At 39.6% G+C, this 19,161-nt stretch overlaps 1 protein-coding gene across 1 annotated transcript in view; it reads right to left on the bottom strand.

Moving 5' to 3' along the window:
* The window catches only part of PCP4 (Purkinje cell protein 4), a 53,984-nt gene that overhangs the window by 14,710 nt on the left and 20,113 nt on the right, over positions 1 to 19,161 (bottom strand). The gene's annotated exons all lie outside the window — the stretch shown is intronic.

Here is a 19,161-nt window from a genome sequence, read left to right as displayed (position 1 = left end):
ACAAATGACAGTTGCTGTGAGAACTATAATTGAATTTGCAAGTTTCTGCAAACAGCAAATCTCTGCTCTGCTATTTAGCTAATGAGCCAAGTGATGGCTGCTGCCATTCTCCCGAAATGTGGAGATGCTCACAAGGAACTTTGTTACACCAAGCATGTGTCAAAGGCAGCCACCGCTTGACTGCAGGGATGAGACCACATAAAGGAGAAGAAATAAAATGAGTGAGTCAGATGTGCTGGGGAAGACCTTCTTAAAAGTATTGCTAGCAGCACTTCTCATTGCTGATCTGAGCCAAGGCAGGCCCTTACTGACATGAAGTCATCTGCATGGAGAACACACAAAACCGTAGGGACCACCTCCCTGTGCATTTCCCCAACACAAATCCTCTCTCCTTTCCTTCCTGGGTCCCATGCAGCATTTGTGGGTGAGAAGGAGGCATGGCTTCTGCACTGAAATCCTAGATGATGAGCACTCAACTGAGAATTTGGATCTTACAGGGAAAGGTTATATTTATGCTCTATAAATGTCAAATAACACAAATTAATCCTTCATTACTCCTTAATGGAAGAAATAGACAAATATCATACATCTTTTTTTATTCTTTTTTTTTTTAATTTTATTTTTGTTTGTTTCCTACTGTAGAAACCAATGCTAAAGTTAATAACATGACTATTATCTCTGAGACAGAACACAGCTCTGCTCTTCCACAGATTTCTTTTCATAGACTAATAGAAAAGACCTTACTGGCACACAGGACAATACTGTTAGGCATACGGGAGTAAAAAACGGCAATGAATAGATTCTCTGAAAGAGTGGGGAACAAATCAAGAAGGGCAAACTGTCCTTCTCAGCAGCTCACTCATTACTTATAGACAGTTACTGTACGGCGAGGCTGAAGCTTGGAATTCTAACAAGTCAATACCAAAGCTCTGTGGGATTTCTCATTCCTGACTTTAGTGTCTGTATTTATTGAGTGAGGACTGATGGTATACGGTAATGCAATTTTCCAAGCTTTTTCAAAGTAGCAGAGATTAATGAGCAAGGTCGGGCACCAAAAGCACAAGACAGTACTTCAAACCCTGCTTCTACTTTTTTTTTTTCCTTTGACCATACCATAAAAAAAGAAAAGTAAAATTCCAAACCTTCGAGGTCCCAGGCACTGAATCAGCAACATCCTTTTTTGAGCTTGATGCTTTTTCAGACAAAGGGTAGAGGGGTTGTTCTCCCATTAGAACACAGCTATGTGTTCTGACAAGCATCTAACTAATATGTAGATCATTAAGGCCAGGTTGCAGTGGGCTTATTGTAATCATACTGACATTTCTTTTTTTTATATTGGTAGAAGCAAGCACGGTTTTCCAATAAAGTCCCTGTGAAAGGAGAAGGTAAGCCCGCATTTGTAGCATTTTATATATATCAGGAGATTGTGGAGCAGGGAGGGTAAAATGTTCTCATTTTCCTGACAGATGGTCCACTTAACAAACCAACGCAGTACACTGAGGACACAAGGAAAGGTTGTACATGCCTAAAGCACAGTGCATTCCTGAGCTGCCAATAAAGCAGTGGCTATGAAGTACTACACTGGCCCGCAATCAAAGCTATTTCCCAGCCCTCAGAGCTGTACCTAAAGACTTCTGTCACCCAGAGTATTCCCTGCCTCCTTCTCCAGGAGGGGCTGTCCTCGCTTTTCTCCTTCCCATTCTCATCCAGCAGTACCCCCTTTTGCCTGGCAGTCCCAGCTAAAAGGGTTAAAGCACAACCACCCTACTAGAGTACCCTTTGTGTAGCCCCATTCGTCTTTACAGAGTCTTTATATACATGTAGGAGACTGAGACAACAACTGCGATCTGCCTGGGACTGCTTTTGTCCCCCCTGCATATAGATCTCTGCCTTGTGCTGAAAGGATCTACAGCCACAGCAACATGGGGAAAGGGCATTAAGCTGTGCACAAATTTCAGCAGGTGGTCACTGCACATGTTCATTCATTCAGGGGGGACACACACACTTTGATTTTTACTTGTTTTTTAATAAAAATATTCACATATTGGAGGGAGGCATGATCAGGTATCTCAAGCATAATTAAAACAAAAACAAACAAACAATATCAAAAAAAAAATCCAGGCAATGAACTGGGAAGTGCTAGCACAGTAAACCTCCGCAAGGTTCAAAAATAAATTATTTGCTATAAATTTATACTAAATGTTTTACAACCTTGTGGATTCATAAAGTCTCCCTGCAACTCAGAAGGTGATGGTGGAGTTCGCTTTTTAATATAAAATGTTTTAAATTAAAAAGAAAACACAAAAAAAAAGTTTACTGAGGTGAGATTGGACGACAAGAAGGCTTCCCTTTCTGTCTACCTCTCTTTTCACCTCACTAAGTTTTCACCTGATGCCTTTTAACAACTGCTATTTAAAAACAATTTTATCAGGAAGAGTAGGCATTGATTTAACAAAGTGCAGCAATTGCAATTAGACAGTTATTAAGCCCAGTGCCAGATAGTCTAAATGACGTGAAAATCTAACTGAGGCCAGGGAATTAAGGTTTCCCTCCTGCTTAAGTTGTGTGTTTATTGCACACATAAAGTTATCTTGAAAGAATATTAAGGTTATAAAGTTGAACACAAAAAAGTTAGTAAATGACAAACTACAGTGCAATTAATTCAGTTCATTTTGCATAGATGACTTTAATTCCGGAAAATTCTGTTTGAAATTCTTGACTTTGCAACCTCTGTAGTCTTAGGAGCATGTGTTTCCCAGATTTAAAGAAAAAATATATATATTCTGCTGCAACATATGGACACCCACACGGCTCGTCAGCATGACTGCTTGGAACTGTTAGATCCACCCCACGGACCTCTTGTTTTAATGAAGTAGCTGACAGCAGCAGTAGGTTGTTGTCCTCTACTTGAGTCAGCAGCAAATGGGATGAGTTGTGTATTTTGCCACCGGTTTTCATGTGGCAAACAGGAAAGGAACAATGAGACGATGAAGGATATGGGCATCAGAGACAGAGACTTCCTCACTTATTGATGTCTTCAGATGTGGTGGCCCTTTTTGTTCTACCTCTTGCATAACTCAGGCCTAGCCCCATATCTTCCCCAGCCTAGATGCTCATTATGGTTCCCAGTAGATCTCAATAATGCTTTTTCTTTATCTGGTTAGTCTTGGTCCCCACAACTGTACTAGGGCATGCCCTAACCTCAGAACTCCATCCTGGCCCATTCCCACACCAGCTAGCTGTTGGTCTCCTCTAGTTCTCTCATCCCATTCCATATTCCTCCCTCCCAGTCCAAGTTTCCATTCACAAGTACCAATCCCGCCCTAATATTCTGGGGTTGTAATTTCCTGACAAGACTTACTGAACTCTTTCATCAATACATCCTTTGACCTTCCTTCTCTATCTTTTATCCTCTCTGGATTCAAGGAAAAAGGTACTTTTCCTCCTAAGCAACTGTGGTGTCTTGGGAACACCATGCTCTCAGTTCCAGTTCCTGGGCAAAGTCTAGCTTACAGAAGCAATCAGCAGCAATTAAACTGTAATTTCCTCAAGCCCTCTAAAGACAGCAATGGTTTAGTTGCCTTGGTGTGTAGTATTTGGCTCAGTAATGTTGAGTTTTCATTAAAAAAAAATTAACTGCTTCACTAAATGCATGCAAACGCAAGGCTCATCTTTCCAAGCATTTGTAACTTGGCAACATTTGAAGATAGAAAAGTCACATCCCAGATGGTAAATCTTAAGTTTCTGTTGAAAATGACAAGGGCTCAGAACAATCCAAAAAAAAAAGGCCACCAGAAATTGTTTTAATTGGTAGACATTCTAGCATTTTGTTCAAGCCTCATTTCTGGAAACAACTGGAATGACTTTGCTGAACCCTTCCAAAATAATTCTGCTTGAGGCAAGCAATCAACATGACAAATTTTAGCAAAATTTTGGCAAGGCTATATACAACTGAAAAGGGAGCTTTTATCCAGCAGAGTTCAGCAGTTCTTTGAATAGACCTTGCCACCAGTCCAGAAAATAACAAACAAAATCAGTGTATATAAAGTGAGTAATATGTTGCAAATTAAACGAAGTAAAGATAAAAGTTACAGAGAGCTGGAAAATCTTTAAATGGGCCAAAAATGGAATGTGAACTTTTTTTTTTTTTTTTTTTTTTGAGAATTGACAATGATTCCATGAAGTTTTAACCTCAGAAAAAAATAGAAAATAGTTTGCAACTTAGAATGATTACACAGAAGGCAGAAGTTAATCAAAGCTCTCCCTTATACATTTTGTGTTTGAGGATTTCTCTAGCACTTAACTCTGCTGCTTATTTGAAACTTGTATATAAAACACTTTCCCTTGTATGAATTTAAGCTTTGACAAATACTTTTTGAGTTCTGCTTGGATTTACAAACATGTCAGATTGTCAATAAAACCAATCAAAACCAGAATCTTAGCTGACACACACAGTTGACCAACCACAGATCACCACCTGAGCCCATGTTTATTTAATCTGTATAAATGTATTTTTACTTTCCCTGTTTCTGAGGATTACAAGGCCCATAAGCTTACAATGTCAACATCTAGAACAACTAGAAATTTTTTGCATTTCCTCTGCATCAGAGAACACAAGCTGGGCTAGTGCAATAACGAATTTAAGCTAGGACATAAGTCACTGACTGACACCTCAAGTGTTGGCATATGCAGAATGCAGTATATGCAGTATATAGCACACCCCAGAATTAGTCCCCATTGCTCTACCTAAAACCCACCTCGTTTTCTACACTGCTTGAATTTCAGACCTGAGTGTAAAGAAGGCAAATATTTTTTTCTCTTTTCTTCAGGAAAGCAAGTGTTTACTCCTCCTTTCCTTCCTTCCCAAGCTGACAAGGATGAAAAGAGAGGACAATTGAAAGTGCTCTTGTTTATAATCTTCCAGTTTTAAAGACTGCTTTGCCTCTTCCTTAAACGTGATACTCTTCTTCCAGATAATTCTTTCCTGTCTACCCACCTGGGCCCTGCTTAAATCCAGTTTGGGAAACAGTAAATGTTTTGTGAGAGTGAAGAGAAATAACAGGATGAGGTGCAACCATGACTCCAAATTAGAGCATTAGTCAATTACCCTCTTCTGATGAATCTATGTTCCTCACCACAGACCCAAACAGGAAGTTTGCCTGGCAAAATAAGGAGAGGGTAAATTAGGCAGCTAGAGGAGGAAGTAGCACTTGACCTTGCTGTGCTGCAGACAAGAAATTCCCTGGCGAGAAGAAAAGAATGAGGAATGAGACAGAAAACACAGTCTCCCTCTCACAGGGAGACAGTAAGAAAGTACGCCAGGAAAGAAACAGCTTGCAGAAAAGATGAAAGGGAAACTTCAGCTTTTATGGAGATGGGAATAAAATAAGGAATAACTATCTCGACCCACCACAGCAGCATGGCCTGCCTAGCAGTAGGACCAGTAGCTTGGAATCATACCAGGACATCCCACTGCATCAGAGGCTTCACCCCACTCTCATGGGCACACTCATGTTCCCCGTGAGAATAAGGGGACATACTGGCAGAAAGGTATCTACTTACACAAGACAATGACTGGTAAAAAGCTTCAGGATAGTGAAAGCCTCCAGGACCTTGTATAAACCAGCAGGAATCACTGAAGCCAGCACATCTGTGGCAATTTGCACCAACTGAGGATCTATCTGATCCTGTTTTCTGTTGCCTACCTCAGTCTATGCAACCTCTTCTGACTAGTAGAACATTTTTGTTTTTCCAAACCGATCACTTTCCTCTGAAGCTTTCCTCCGCCAAGGGGGAAACAAAACACCTTTTCTTTTCTTGGACTGACTGAACTGAAATTCTACATTGTTTTTCTTTGTTTTTTTTTGGCATGCTTGGTCAAGCATAACAACTGTTTTGTCACATCCAGGCAGCATCATTTACAACAACAAAAGGTATTCCAGACACTTGAAGAGGAGGCTAACAGCTCTAGCCAGATCACTCTCTAACTCAGCAATTACACTGAAATGTTAAATTGTGATGAACAACAGTGGAAGCAGTACCCAGCCTCCTGCTTCTAGGCCAGAAACCTCACAACCACACAGCAGAATGGACCCAGTTGCTCCCTATCTCAGCTCAGGTTAATTAGATGCTAGTTTCTATTCTGAAATATATAATATCTAAATAGTCAAGAGATATGCCCTTAAATATGCTGCATGGTACTATTTAATCCTGGAGAAAACTACTTACAGGCTTAGGAATTACTGTGATCTCCGAAGAGTTGTGTGAAGTCATATTTATGGTAGTTACACCATCTTTCCATACCAAGTTTCAAGTAAATTTGGATCTATTTATACTTTGGAGAGGAAAATAATCACTTCTTAGTGATAATGCATCATGCCTACTCCAAAAATAATGGCAGCTTTGGTTGTGCTTACATTTAGGTTCATTAAAACCTGAAATTTAGAGCCAAATGCATTGAGAATTAGTAGTTCACACAAACATGTATAGAGGAGAAACTACAAAGAAACACTACTATCCCTTAATGTAACTGACCACTGGTTTTTGTGTGCGGCACTTTCTGCTGTGAGAAGAAAAAGACAAACAGAAAAAAAATATGTTTTCTAATTTGAATTTACTCTGGACTTCAGCCAGTCCACCATGTAATAAAGAAAATGCTATCGTTAGCAGCAATAATCTAAAAGGGATGAATAAACACCAAAATTCTATAGTAATGTTGTTGCACCTGAGAACAGCCTCTAGATTTCATTGCTCACAAGGCCTGCCTGTGGCATGTCAGGTATGGAGAGAATAGCTAAAAATTAGTTTCTTTTTGAGGCTCTTCTGTAATGGGATGGCTTTTAGCCGAAAGACCCCAGAGGACTCCATCTTATGACTCAGTCTCTTGCTTTTTATTTATGTGGTCCCTCATTTGAAAACCATAAATACTTCAAAGACAGTTATGATGCTTTTCTCTAGCATAGGGCTTGAAAGAGGTCCAAAAGTCATTGCAGGCTAGGTGCATCAGACCTCCTGCATGTGGGCAGAAGAGCTCCAAGTCACACACCTGGTCCCACTGGGCTTGTCTGCCAGTGTGCTGGCAGTACTGTTTATGGATCCTTAATCTCCAGAGCTCTTTGCACTGGAGTCTAGCAGAGCTATTTCCTTCTCCTGAATTCAATAGAGAAAGGAACTTAAGCCAAGGGCTTAAGTTTGTCTGAGATGAGATAAAGTAGTACTTATTGATAGAATGACTCATGACTGATTGGCAAAGCCTGTGTCTGTGCCCTCCACTGACAGCATCTGTCACCCACTGATAAAGAGGTCCCAAACCACACATCTTCCATCTGCCTTCCTACCCTCTTGTATAAGAGAAGCCAGGAATGTGGTGTGTTTTTTTTTCAACTTCTGCTAAGTATCACAACATGTCTTTGCCACCCAGAGGCAGACCTCACAAGAGATATTCAGGGTTTAGTTATGAATAGATCCATTGTAAAGGTCACCAAGAAATTTTTGCTAGTGAAAAATCCTGCTGTCTGCTTTATGAACAAAATCATTAGATGAGATCATACTACACCTGTGCTCTGCACTGTCTGCTAATAATTAGTCTTCTGGCTGCTAGACCAGGAGGTAGCTGCTCCAGGATGCCAAACAGCCTTGAATCCAGCTTCCTCAGGCTCTGTCTAGATTTCTTTCCCTGGTTATCTGAGGTGAGGGGGAAAGGGGTTATCTGGTTCTCATCTGTGCTGTGTAAACCAGTATGGGGAGTACGTGCATCCCCATCATACCCCAAGATGGAGCCCAGACATAAGTGAAGCTCTGCTATTACACATGCACTTCAACATCAGCATCTTTTCTCAGAGGTGCCATACCCGATACTCTACATAATCCTCAGTGTTCAGTCGGTGAAATCCAAGGCAAGAAGAGTAAGCATATCTTCAAGCTATATTAATCTCTCCCCTCCTACCCTTCTGTTTAGTTGTACCACAATGCCATAAACCAGAGAATCCAACCAAAAAATTTCTCCATGATTAATTTTTGCTTCCTGTCTTAAAAACAGACAGACTCTCTCTGCAGTGGCTCCAGGGACCTCAGCCCCAAAGCCTAAAGGCAAACATCCCTTTACCTGAACTTAATGGTAAGTATCGGTTTCAGAACCTCTGTCATTTGGTCTGAGTTTCGATGTTTTTATTTTAATCTGAGAGATGTCACATGCCCTCAGTGGTGATACTGTACAGACAGGGCAGTGTTGGGTGCAATATTCAGGGTCAGTACTGCCTAGCCCTACGCCCTCACCCTGAAATGGGGTGAAGCGCTGGTGTAATTGCAGTAGAGGCAAGAGTGCCCCTTCATCTCCACTCTGCCTCCCTCCCCATGGGAGTGACACAATGCAAATAGCAGCTTATGGACTGCCACTAAAACAAGGCTTATGCTGCTGTGTGCAGAGGAAAGGATGGAGGGGTGGACTAGTGTCCTCTTCATATCTAAGCGCCTTTTGGGCTGAAGTATATATTTAAAATCTCTAAATTGATGAAGTCGGAAAAATAATAATGGAAGGTTCTGCCAATCTTAATGAGAATTAAATTATATTATCAACTCTGAAATAGAAAATTATTAGTAAAAATCATTTACGTAGCTGGAGAAATCAGCACGTATATCAAGCAGAAAGAATGAACAGGACAAGCCCTTAAAAAATACACAAGTAAAGAGCTGATCAAGGCTAACCTAAGCTGTAACCTACAGAGATAAAAGTTGTATATCAGAAGTTAATGCACCATCATTGTGCAATCCAACTAAAGATGCTCAGACAAGGGACTCTGTCCTACACTTTGTGTCTGAAAGAGACAATTGTTGCAATATATTCTCAAGAAGGAAAGCTTCTGAAATATCTATGTAAGTAGAAATGACTTGGAGTAAAAAGGTCATTAGCAATGCAAAAGGCTAACTCTTAGCTGTTGGTCTGGCTATCAGCATGAGATCTGTAACTAAGATTAGAAACTGTGGAGCCAGGATAGTTACTGTTAGATTAGTACAGATACGTAATGAATTCCAAAATCCTACAATAATGTATTGTTTTTCTGGCTATTAGCCCGGATTTTAATTAGTTCCCACTAATGAATACATTTGTACACATCCATTCTTTATTGGCAGCTTTTAGAGGAGCTGGTAAATTGGTCGCTGTGGAGTGCCAGTGTTTCACTAATACCTAACAAATAATTAATGCTTTCTCTACCTAGAGTCAACCAACAGTCTTGGGGTTTCTTTGGCATAAATTAGAATGAAAGATGATATACTCAAAATGCAGTTAGAGTGCTCATTCATCAGCTGCTGTTAAATAATGTTACTGCGAGACCCTGGAAGTGCTGAGAGCTGAGTTCCAGTCTCTGGTCTACCCGCACCATCTCCCAGGAGCTGCCAGAGCACCCTGCCCTATTTTCCACTGCAACTCTTGAAATGCCTTTTCCGTATCTGCCGCTATTTAAGATTTTTCTTTTCTTGAAAATTCCTCCTTGGAAATATGTATTTTTCTCAGTCCTTCCTATTCCTAACGCTGTGCAGACTGGGGAAAAAAAATGAACCAAGTGTGCTTGACTAAAGCAAATGCTTTCAGATCCAGTATCTTAGCTAACAAAGACCTCGAGCCAGGAAATATTTGTATGTTTTCACATCCAAACTGAATATTGCTGGAAGAGCTTGCATGAAGAAGCTAACATCATCCAGATCTAAATAAGGATGAATTGTTTGAGATGGGATTGAAGAGAAATTAAATGCCCAGGTCCAGAACTGTCATTCTGAAAAACCCTGGTTAGCATCCACTTAATTCCAGAGACACATGGGCTCTGTAGTATTATTCACAGATTCTTCATCCCTGACAGGGTTGAGCAAGTTAGAAGACATTTTATACCTAAATCAGATTAGGATCTCTGAACACCCAGCTCTTGAGAGAAGCTCATTCTAATAGTGTCATGTCACAGAAGAATCTGTTTCTCTCTGATGACAATAACTGGAGCTTTAGGTCTCTCACACATGTACATGTTTACAGCCAGGCAATAGGAATTCAACCCCTAACTTCTAGAGAGGAAAAGAGTTTACTGTTAATTGACTCTAATGGCTCTGATTCAGCATAGGAACCCTAGAAATAATGGGCTGAAAAAAAAATCTCTTGCACTGTATGGGGGGAATCTAGGTATTTTATACAAGGTCCTGGAATCCACTCTGAGTGCCAGGACTGGAGGTGTAGTGTTGCACTGGTTCACACTGTAGTGTCAAAGTCACTTTTGTAGCCTTAACTACTTTGTTCTGGTAACTCGTTCAGCTAAGGACCAAACTTTAGTCACGCCTATAACACTCCTGCTGCTCTACATTCTACTGCCTGCTTGCATAAGGGAGCCTGATAATACCAAATTGCAAGCTAATTTTGGAGCATCAAGTTAAGTGTATTAAGAAAGCCGTGTGCTATAAATTAAAATCTTAAAAACCTTCAGAAGAAAATGATTAATACTTTACTGAACTAGTCATATGCAAGGAACTCATAAGTGGAAAAGCATTTTCATTTCATTTGCAAAACCAAGTCTTCTGGAAAAGAAAAACAACAGAACAAAATAAAAATCTATCATACGAAGTAAGGCAGATAATTTGTAGTCAAAAAGAAAAGTGATGTTTCCATAACAGTAAATTCTGGTAACCTCTGTTGTGCATTGATTGTGCTCCTCTTTCATTTTTTTTGCTTCCATTTAATTAAAAAGTCATGCTGCTGAGCTACATCCACCTCTTGTGGCCTTTTAATCACCTCTTGTTACAGTTTGGGAACATGGAGAGAGAGATCTGTAACTTGCATCAGTCTAGCTCCATGGACTTGCAGTGTAAATATGATAGTTTTCATATGCCATTGATTCTAATGCTGATACTACACCAAACCATCCTTGGTGATGTACGGATAGATTCATTTCAGAGATAACGTTATTGGTTTTCCTAGGGTTATCTAGGAACAAGCTTGACCTCTGCCCTTCATTTGGGTCCCTATCAGCAGCAAAAGCAGAACTAAATGTTCCACTTCTAAGAGTATTGATGACAGCACGGTTTCAGATGAGTACTCATTTGTGGAAGCAAGCCAGTGCATGTCAGCTACGTGCCACTCATGGAAAGAGGTCTCATTCTCCCTGGTGCATAGTCAGACAGAGCACTGATAATTACAGACTGATTTCCAAAAGAAATATGGCACTTGTCAAAGGCATAATTTCAGTTCTGCCTTTCCTCATTAACACTTGACGGGAACTCCAGCATATTTATGAGCAATCTAAAAGGCAAAAACCACCAGCATCACCAAAGCTTTTGTAGTATTTTTTCTTAATTTACAACCTTTGTTTTGTGGGATTTTTTTTTCCCCTTAGTGCCCTATCCTGATCTTTACACACCAGCTTCTCAGAAAGGATTAGAGCTCCTACCACCTTTCAGGTGCTCAAATGCCCACTGAAATGCAAGAATTAGACACCCCCTGTGTGCCTGAATGCTGGATCCAACTCACATTGTCATCGTGGCAATGACAAAGGAACTGAGACAAAATTTTACCAAACAGGAAAGTGCTGGGCATCAGCTAAGGAAGAAAACTAGAAGTCAGAAAGTCCAAATTCTGAATGTACGAGAAGACAAGGGCACAGTTAGTGCAAACATTTCAAAACCAGAGGACACAGGAACATACCAAGACCCTTGTAGTATGTTGAAGAGGCTTGGGTCTGGGACTTACACAGTGATGTAAGGGCTCCCTTCTTTCAGACAATTTCACTGTTCCTCCATGTCCTCACCCAACTAGGCTTATTTGACATTATATACGCTTTCTTGGAGTATGTGCACAACAACTAACACAACAGAAACAACATCCACTAGTAACTATTGAAACTAAGTCACCAGTGAGCATAATTCATGATTATTTCCTTGGGCTACTTCCAACCTCAGTGCTGCAGGATGGCTGCATCTCTACTGATTTCTACCTACTGCAAACACCGTGCAAAGGACCAGACTGTATTAGTGACCATAAGTATATGCTTATGTACATGTGTATACTTCACAATTCAGAAATGCAGCTGTATTTTTGAGTGTACTCAGTTTGAGAACATCACATGTAATCAGGCACACACGCAAGTCTCCCGGTTTGTATGTAGGCACTGTGTACACAACAAAGATCCCATAAATTAATCAAGTTATTCTTGTAACAAGCTGGAAAGAAAGAGATGGACTGAGACAGAAATTGTTATTGTTATCTCTATTTTTAAATACTTGGAAGGCACTCTGTTACTATGGTGGTGAGGACCATATAAGTACCTACACAGATTCACTTGTGGCAGGAGTGTTAAGCGTGAGGGTTTTTCCATCTCAAAGGTGCCAGCTAGCTGGGGACTGAAGGGGCCTCTAAGGGAAAAAAAGGGAGAAATCTATTTTGAAATCATTTTATATTTTTCAGTCTTTTAAAAGAACTAAGAAAACTGAAATAGTTCTTATATGGTTGTGCTGTTTTGTTTTTGTTTTTTTTTTTTTTTCCCTTCCCTAGGGAACTTCTGCATTTAATTTGCTTTCCTGGTACTCTTTCATTGGATAGGAAACCATTCTTTTCCTCTTCAGTGCAATTCTTTTAGGAGAAAAAAAAATACAAAAATATAAGGGAAAAAAATCTCTGAAAAAACAAACGTCATGGCAGAAAGAAGCTGCATAACTACCCTTATGTATCAACATACACGCAGACGTGCTTGTGCATAATGCTATATTCTTTGTGTCAGGAGATGGACTTATTTGGTAGTCATGAGTGGTTATAAATGATACACAAAATGAAAACTAACAGGGAAGTCCAAAGACTTTGCCTGACTGCTTGAGCACAGCTGGCTCTGTTAATTGCTGAAACTTTTAACAAGATGCTTTGAGAAACATTTAAAAATGAAAGTTCCTGCTTACCAGTTAAAGTGCAGCAGTAATACATGGTGTGACACCAGACATGTCAGATAACAGAAGAACAAGAATAGTATCTCGTCTCTCACAAGCATTATTTAAGTTTCAGTCAGGTATATTCACTACTTTGAACTCCACCAGACAATTCTCCCCAGGAAACCAGATGGCCAAATGTGTGTGTGCAGACATGTGGGGGTAGGTGAAGTTTCAGTATGGAAGGTGTTTAGTTTATCAAAAACACATAAAACGTTGTTGTTTTGAAGTTTTTGTTGCTAGAAAAACATCAGAAGTTGTTGATGTGAATTTTTTTTGTGAACTGTTCTTGTTAACACTGCTCCAGATAAATAAGCATGCAGCTTACTCTAGAGAGAACTTATACTAATCCCTGGCCTCAAGAAATGGAAATTCACCTAGGAGAGGAAATGAAGTTCATGTATAATTCCCCTCTTTTCCTTTCAGCACCTTCTCTAGGGAAGATCTGTGAACAATCTGAGAGCCTTGTTATTAAAGGCTAAATCTGTCTTTAGCTGAGACACATCAGCTGCCTGAGGAGATGAGTGGACTCCTGGATACGCAGACCAGGCTGGGCAAAGGAGGAGACACAGGCCAGGAGAGGACCTGAGACATAATTGGTTTGGTTCTGGCTACACCTTATGCGTGGCTGTCCCCAGGAAATTGCCTGAAATTCAGCGGATAAGGCTGCCTGTGGTGTTTCTGCCATGTGTAGCTATGCCTTTGAGATGGGATTCATCCAGAACTACTTAACTTTCTTCTGGCAGTTAACTCATCTGAAACGCCCTCAGCTATGGATCGTGGCATTGAGTTCACACAGGATTTTTACACCTTCATCTGAGCCTGAGTGATCTGTACATGATGAAATGCAAGTTACGTAACTATGCAAAGGGTTCATACACTTGTATTTAGGCTCTGTGAAGGTGTTACATTATTTGATGGCTGCATATACATTGAGGAATGTTGCTGAGACACAGATTTCCTATTTTAAGAGATGGGGGCTGAGATATGGCAACTAATTCTCCTCTCACAATTCCTAAATCCCCACCAGAACCAGGTGGGTATTATGACAAAATTTGGCTCAGGGCATAGATGGCAAGAAAAGGGGGAGCGGGACAGAACTGCTGGCAGGGAAATCATATTCTGTGAAGCATTTCTTTCAAGGGACAGAAGTATTTTAGCAGAGTACCATAGTGAAGAGAGTTAAGAGGACAAGGCCATTTCCTCCCAACACTCAATATAATATCCAGGAAAACTCAGTATTAGTTCCATATAATACTACCCTTCTTAACTTCTGGTTAATGCTATAGCAGTTGAGATATCAGAGAGAGAGAAAAAAGCAGTCTGGAAAGGTTTCGTTGTTGTTGGGGGTGACCTGTTTGTTTTTGTTTGTTTTAAATTGAGCAGTTCCTTGCAAGACCTATTTTGTCTTTTGCCACACAAGTCATATTCTGTGGGAAAAAGAAAATGCATGAGGCATTGCAATGTTACAGCTCAGTCACTGTCCTTCCCTGTGACTAAGGAATGTGACCTGGGTGGATATAGCAAACCATGTTCCATGAGCACATTTTAATATTTATACAAATTAGCCTCATGTGTTCCCTTCCTTTTTTCCACAAGTTCATTCATAGGGCTGTTCCCAAAACCAGTATATTTTTAAATGGTCATCCGAGAATATTAGTGGAAAATTGATTTTGAGTTCTTAAACAAATATTTATATTAAAGCATACTACAATAATGATGCTGGGCTCTGGCCAGGAATTAAAGCTCTGTTGATCTAAGAACTCCACATAAATAACTACGAAGATAATTATTTACTTTGCTGGACCTATCAGGTTTCTTTACTCCTCTACATGCACTGTGCACAAAGTACAGAATTTCCCAAATTCCTTGAACAGATAAAGTTGGTGAATGCACAGTTGACTACCCTGCAAGATGCAAAAGCACAAGAGCTTACTAATGAGATATCTCTATCCCAACACACACAATTCTTTACAGTTACCGTACATGTTTTCTAGAAGCATTCAGATTTAAGTGAGTTCGGAGGCCTCCATTTTAGATGTAAAGAAGAAGGATAAGGAAATAACAGAGTTCATAAAGTAAACTCTTACACAGACCCAACCCACGGTGTACCCTAGGGAGAGGAAGAAATCCAGAGCATTTATTCATTTATAGTTTTCTGATCACCCGAAGCCAAGATCATGTACTCACAGGACAAATGCTTGAGAACAGAGTAGAAACTGAAAACAATGGCTTCAGATTTTTGGGCACAACTGACCATCTTGTCTTTACTGCATAGGCCTAATCCACCATGACATGGAACTTAATGCAAAACATTTAATTTTCATTTCATTTAGACACATGAAGTTTTAGAATTCATCACGTCGGAAAACGTATTTTTTATTGCAAATATTCATATTGCTGAATGATAGATCTAATATTCTGAGAAAATGATTCATAGCTAATAGTCACATCTTATGTACTTTCAGAAGAAACCTACTAATAGGAAAAGCGGTGATTCTAAATCTGAAGACAAAAATAATTGGTTCTGATCCAGCCATTACCCTGCTAGATGTGCTAGACTGTTAAAAGTAGATTGCATGATACCAGCTTGCAAGTTATATAGGATAAATGAAGGAGAATGCAAAACAAAATGAGAAGTGACAGATGTTAACTTACGAAGAAACTTTGTGATATTGCCAAGGCAGTAAGAACAGGAAGGTAGAAACATCTTGTTTTCATTTAGGATGCATTTGCAAACATGATGGGCCAGATTAGTCAAGCCAGATAAGCAAAAAAAGAAATTCCAGCATCTTATCCTATGCAGATTCTGTTGGACTAAGCCAGATTCATAACAGAAGGGGCATGTGGGGATAGTACTGCTGGGTTCCCTTTGGATTTTTGACCATAGAGAACAGTATTGTGTAACAGCGTTTCCAAGTTCATAATGGCACAACATGACTTAGCTTTCAGATAGACTAAGGTCCATCAAGACCCTGTGAGGTTTATGGTAGCTATACTCACATAGCTCCTATGTACAAGTTTCTATATAGGTGCTTCCATATGCATACTGCTAATATGCATTCCATATTATGATATGCTAATTATGATATACTAGGGTGGTGTTCTTTGTAAGAATAGTCCTTCAACTAGCTCTTGCCCAGGAAAGCTAGTTTATATAATTTACTCCTAATAATATTTTTGTTCTTTCCACTCTGACAACAGAATGAGATTATACACACTTTCCTCAGAGCAATATAGTACTTTATTGGATGGAAAAGCTACTCAGCATTGTACAGTGCCCATTGAAGTTGTCAGAAGCTTTTCCACTGACTTCACTAGCCGTTTCCAAGACACTGATGTACCATGATAGCACGCTGTAATGCAATAGTTGTTCTTCCTTAGGAAGAAATGAATCATCATCTTGTCTTGATCATAAACCTGTAAGAGGACAAACTACAACTTGTTTAAAAGGTCAGGACAGACAAAAGTCAATGAGAGTTTTGCTGTTAGCCTTCAGTGTCAGTGAAACTTGCTTCATCCCAAGTGATTATTCAGTAGTTATAATCCAGATGTATCTTCAAGAACTACTGGCTTGTTGCTGCATAAAAACGGGAAGATACACTAGTGTATACTGTACAAAATACAGTGGAGGTCTGCTAATGCCCAGTGCTCTGAAAGAGAAGAGGGATGCTACCACTTTGCAGTCTGGAAGAGGATTCAAGAAGGCAGCTGAAGGAAAATACTGTTGATGAATGAAGGTCCCATACAGTATAGGCACATTCTATTCATCAACATAACCAGTACAGTTCATGTACCGATTTTCTTCTCCTGTTATCACAAACTCTTACATCTGCTCCACATAATACTGGCTTTTCTGAAGCTCAGTCTTTCCCGCTGCACATCCCCCTAGGTCAACAAGCAAGGATAACAAAACAAGGCAGTGCCAATTCAGTAGAAGCATTTTGTGTGTGAGAAACACCTCTGCTGGAAGCAAGATTAAGAGAGGCCATTGCTGTGGTCATAAGAAATAAATATGACTAAGGATATAGTGTTGCTCCCTAACGAAGGTCAAACAAGAGCATGCATTCATAAACATCTACCAAACTGACCACTGACATAAAAGAAGTCTTCATAGACTTAGTTTCCCTAAATACTTCACAGTGACAGCAGTGCCATATATGTCTTCAAAGGAGAGTACTGATTGTAATGGTCATTGTTTTTATTTTCTCCAGTTTTGACTCAGCCTAGAGATGGACCCGAAATTAATTTTCCACAAAGTGTCTCCACTGTGTGAATCAATAACCCTGAAAACAACTGAGCATCGTTATTTGTTGTTAGAGCTAGCTTTCAGCAGCTTTTCCTGATCTAGTAATCAAAACCAAGGACAGTTAGTGACCAGATCACTTCAACTTTGCAAACAGTTTCATAGCATGACTCCTTATTTTAGACTAAAATCAAAGGGGATTTGGTTTCTTCCTCCCCACCCCCACCCCCTTTTCAACAAGAGGGAAAGTTTCATTTTGACACAGAAATGAACATCAGAAGTGCCTGATAGTAATGGCCACAATAGAAATTTAAGACATACACAAATCGCAGAGTTCTGGCCAAAAAACATGTTATGGAGGATTTATATTGTGCAAGTAGGTTTAAAGCACATCCCAATTTCCAAAGGAATAAATCACTTTTGCTTGAGTTCTAACTACACACAGCTAATAAGTGCAAAGAGCTATACATTTTCTGCTTCTTTGATATATAATCCAACCTCAGGTTGAAAGTTCTGATTCTACTTCATGCAAGCATGTGGATTTTGGAGAACAGAAGACTGTTCCATCTCCCCTGTTACTCCTCTATTTTAAGTAGGTGACAGGGTTTTTTTGGTTTTAACTTCATTATAAAAAATAATAGACATCTATTTGTCCAAAATTCAGTGTGCATCTGCTTGTCTATATTATACATAAAACAGTGTGCATCTGCTTGTCTACTATACATGAAACTATGCTACAACTAACTAGAATCATATATTTGTGAATTAGTAATACAGTCCTTTCTCAGTCAAAATTCTCCTTAAGAAAAAAAAAGAACTTGCCTCTAAAAGGCTGCAGGATCAGTAAATCTTAGCTAAATTTGACAACAGGACGATTTTATTTGTAAAGAAATTCAACGTAAATGAGCTCAGTTCATAATGTGCTCTAACAGTAAGAGAAAAACATGCTTTCCATGCTGCCCAAATGGCTGGCATAATTTTGCTGCTTTCCTTTCCTGTTAACTTCAGAATGCAAATGGCTTTGCTGTCAGGGTACATTTGTTCCCACTAATTCAAGACACTATAACAAGCCAAAATATTTATTTCTTTTTTCCAGTCTTTAATTTGTATTTTATCACATTGGGAACATCGTTGACTGATTTCATTTACTGTAGCGTTATGCAAACAACCCTTATGGGAAAGTCACCTCTCTGTAGTAGGAAAACTAAGCATAAAGAAGACTGCTGATGTTTCAGGATGTGTTGCCTCAGAGGGCCCAAAGATTCTGTTCAGACCAACACAAAGGCCAAAGTGCATATCCAAAACAACGGCTCACAAATCTCATCCCAGAAAACCCTTGGCTCTTCAGAAAAGAGGCTTACATTTTTCCTGCTTTTCACTAGAGAAGACAGACTACCAGAACATATTTTCTCTTGATTAGGACTGGATGATCAAACAGAAGCAAACAGAATATTTATATAGCTCAATCCTCATCCTGTTCATGAATGTCTACAAACCAATGTTGCATCATATTCAGCTGAGTCTATAATTAAAGCTGATCAAAATGTTTTCCTTCAAAAAATGTTTCTGATGGTAATTGGATTTTAATCAAGTGATCATTTGTATGTAAAGTGTTTCTGCCTCCTATAGGAAATAAGATTAGTTCTCAACTAAATAACAGTTGTCTCCACTGAAAATTGTTTTATTTCCTTCTTAGAAAAAAAAAATCCAATTAGAATTGATTGTGTCATTTATGGGGCAGAAATTGATCCCTACCTGCCCCTTTGTTAGAGGCCAAAAAAAGCAACAAATCACCTCTTATAACAGCAGAGCACACATCTGGATTCACCCAACTATGTGGAATGCTGAAGTTAGCAGCCTATTTGCCATATGGTCCCTCCCTGTGAGCAGCTCCATCCATTGCTTCTCTCTATCAACTCTCAAATGAGCCTGTGCAAGTGGCTTCTAACCTTGGTAGCTCAGTTTTC

Source organism: Aythya fuligula, chromosome 1, assembly GCF_009819795.1.
Source record: "Aythya fuligula isolate bAytFul2 chromosome 1, bAytFul2.pri, whole genome shotgun sequence".
Lineage (NCBI taxonomy): Eukaryota > Metazoa > Chordata > Aves > Anseriformes > Anatidae > Aythya > Aythya fuligula.
Note: the sequence above shows the minus strand (reverse complement) of the source record. Positions and strands in the feature narration are given on the sequence as shown.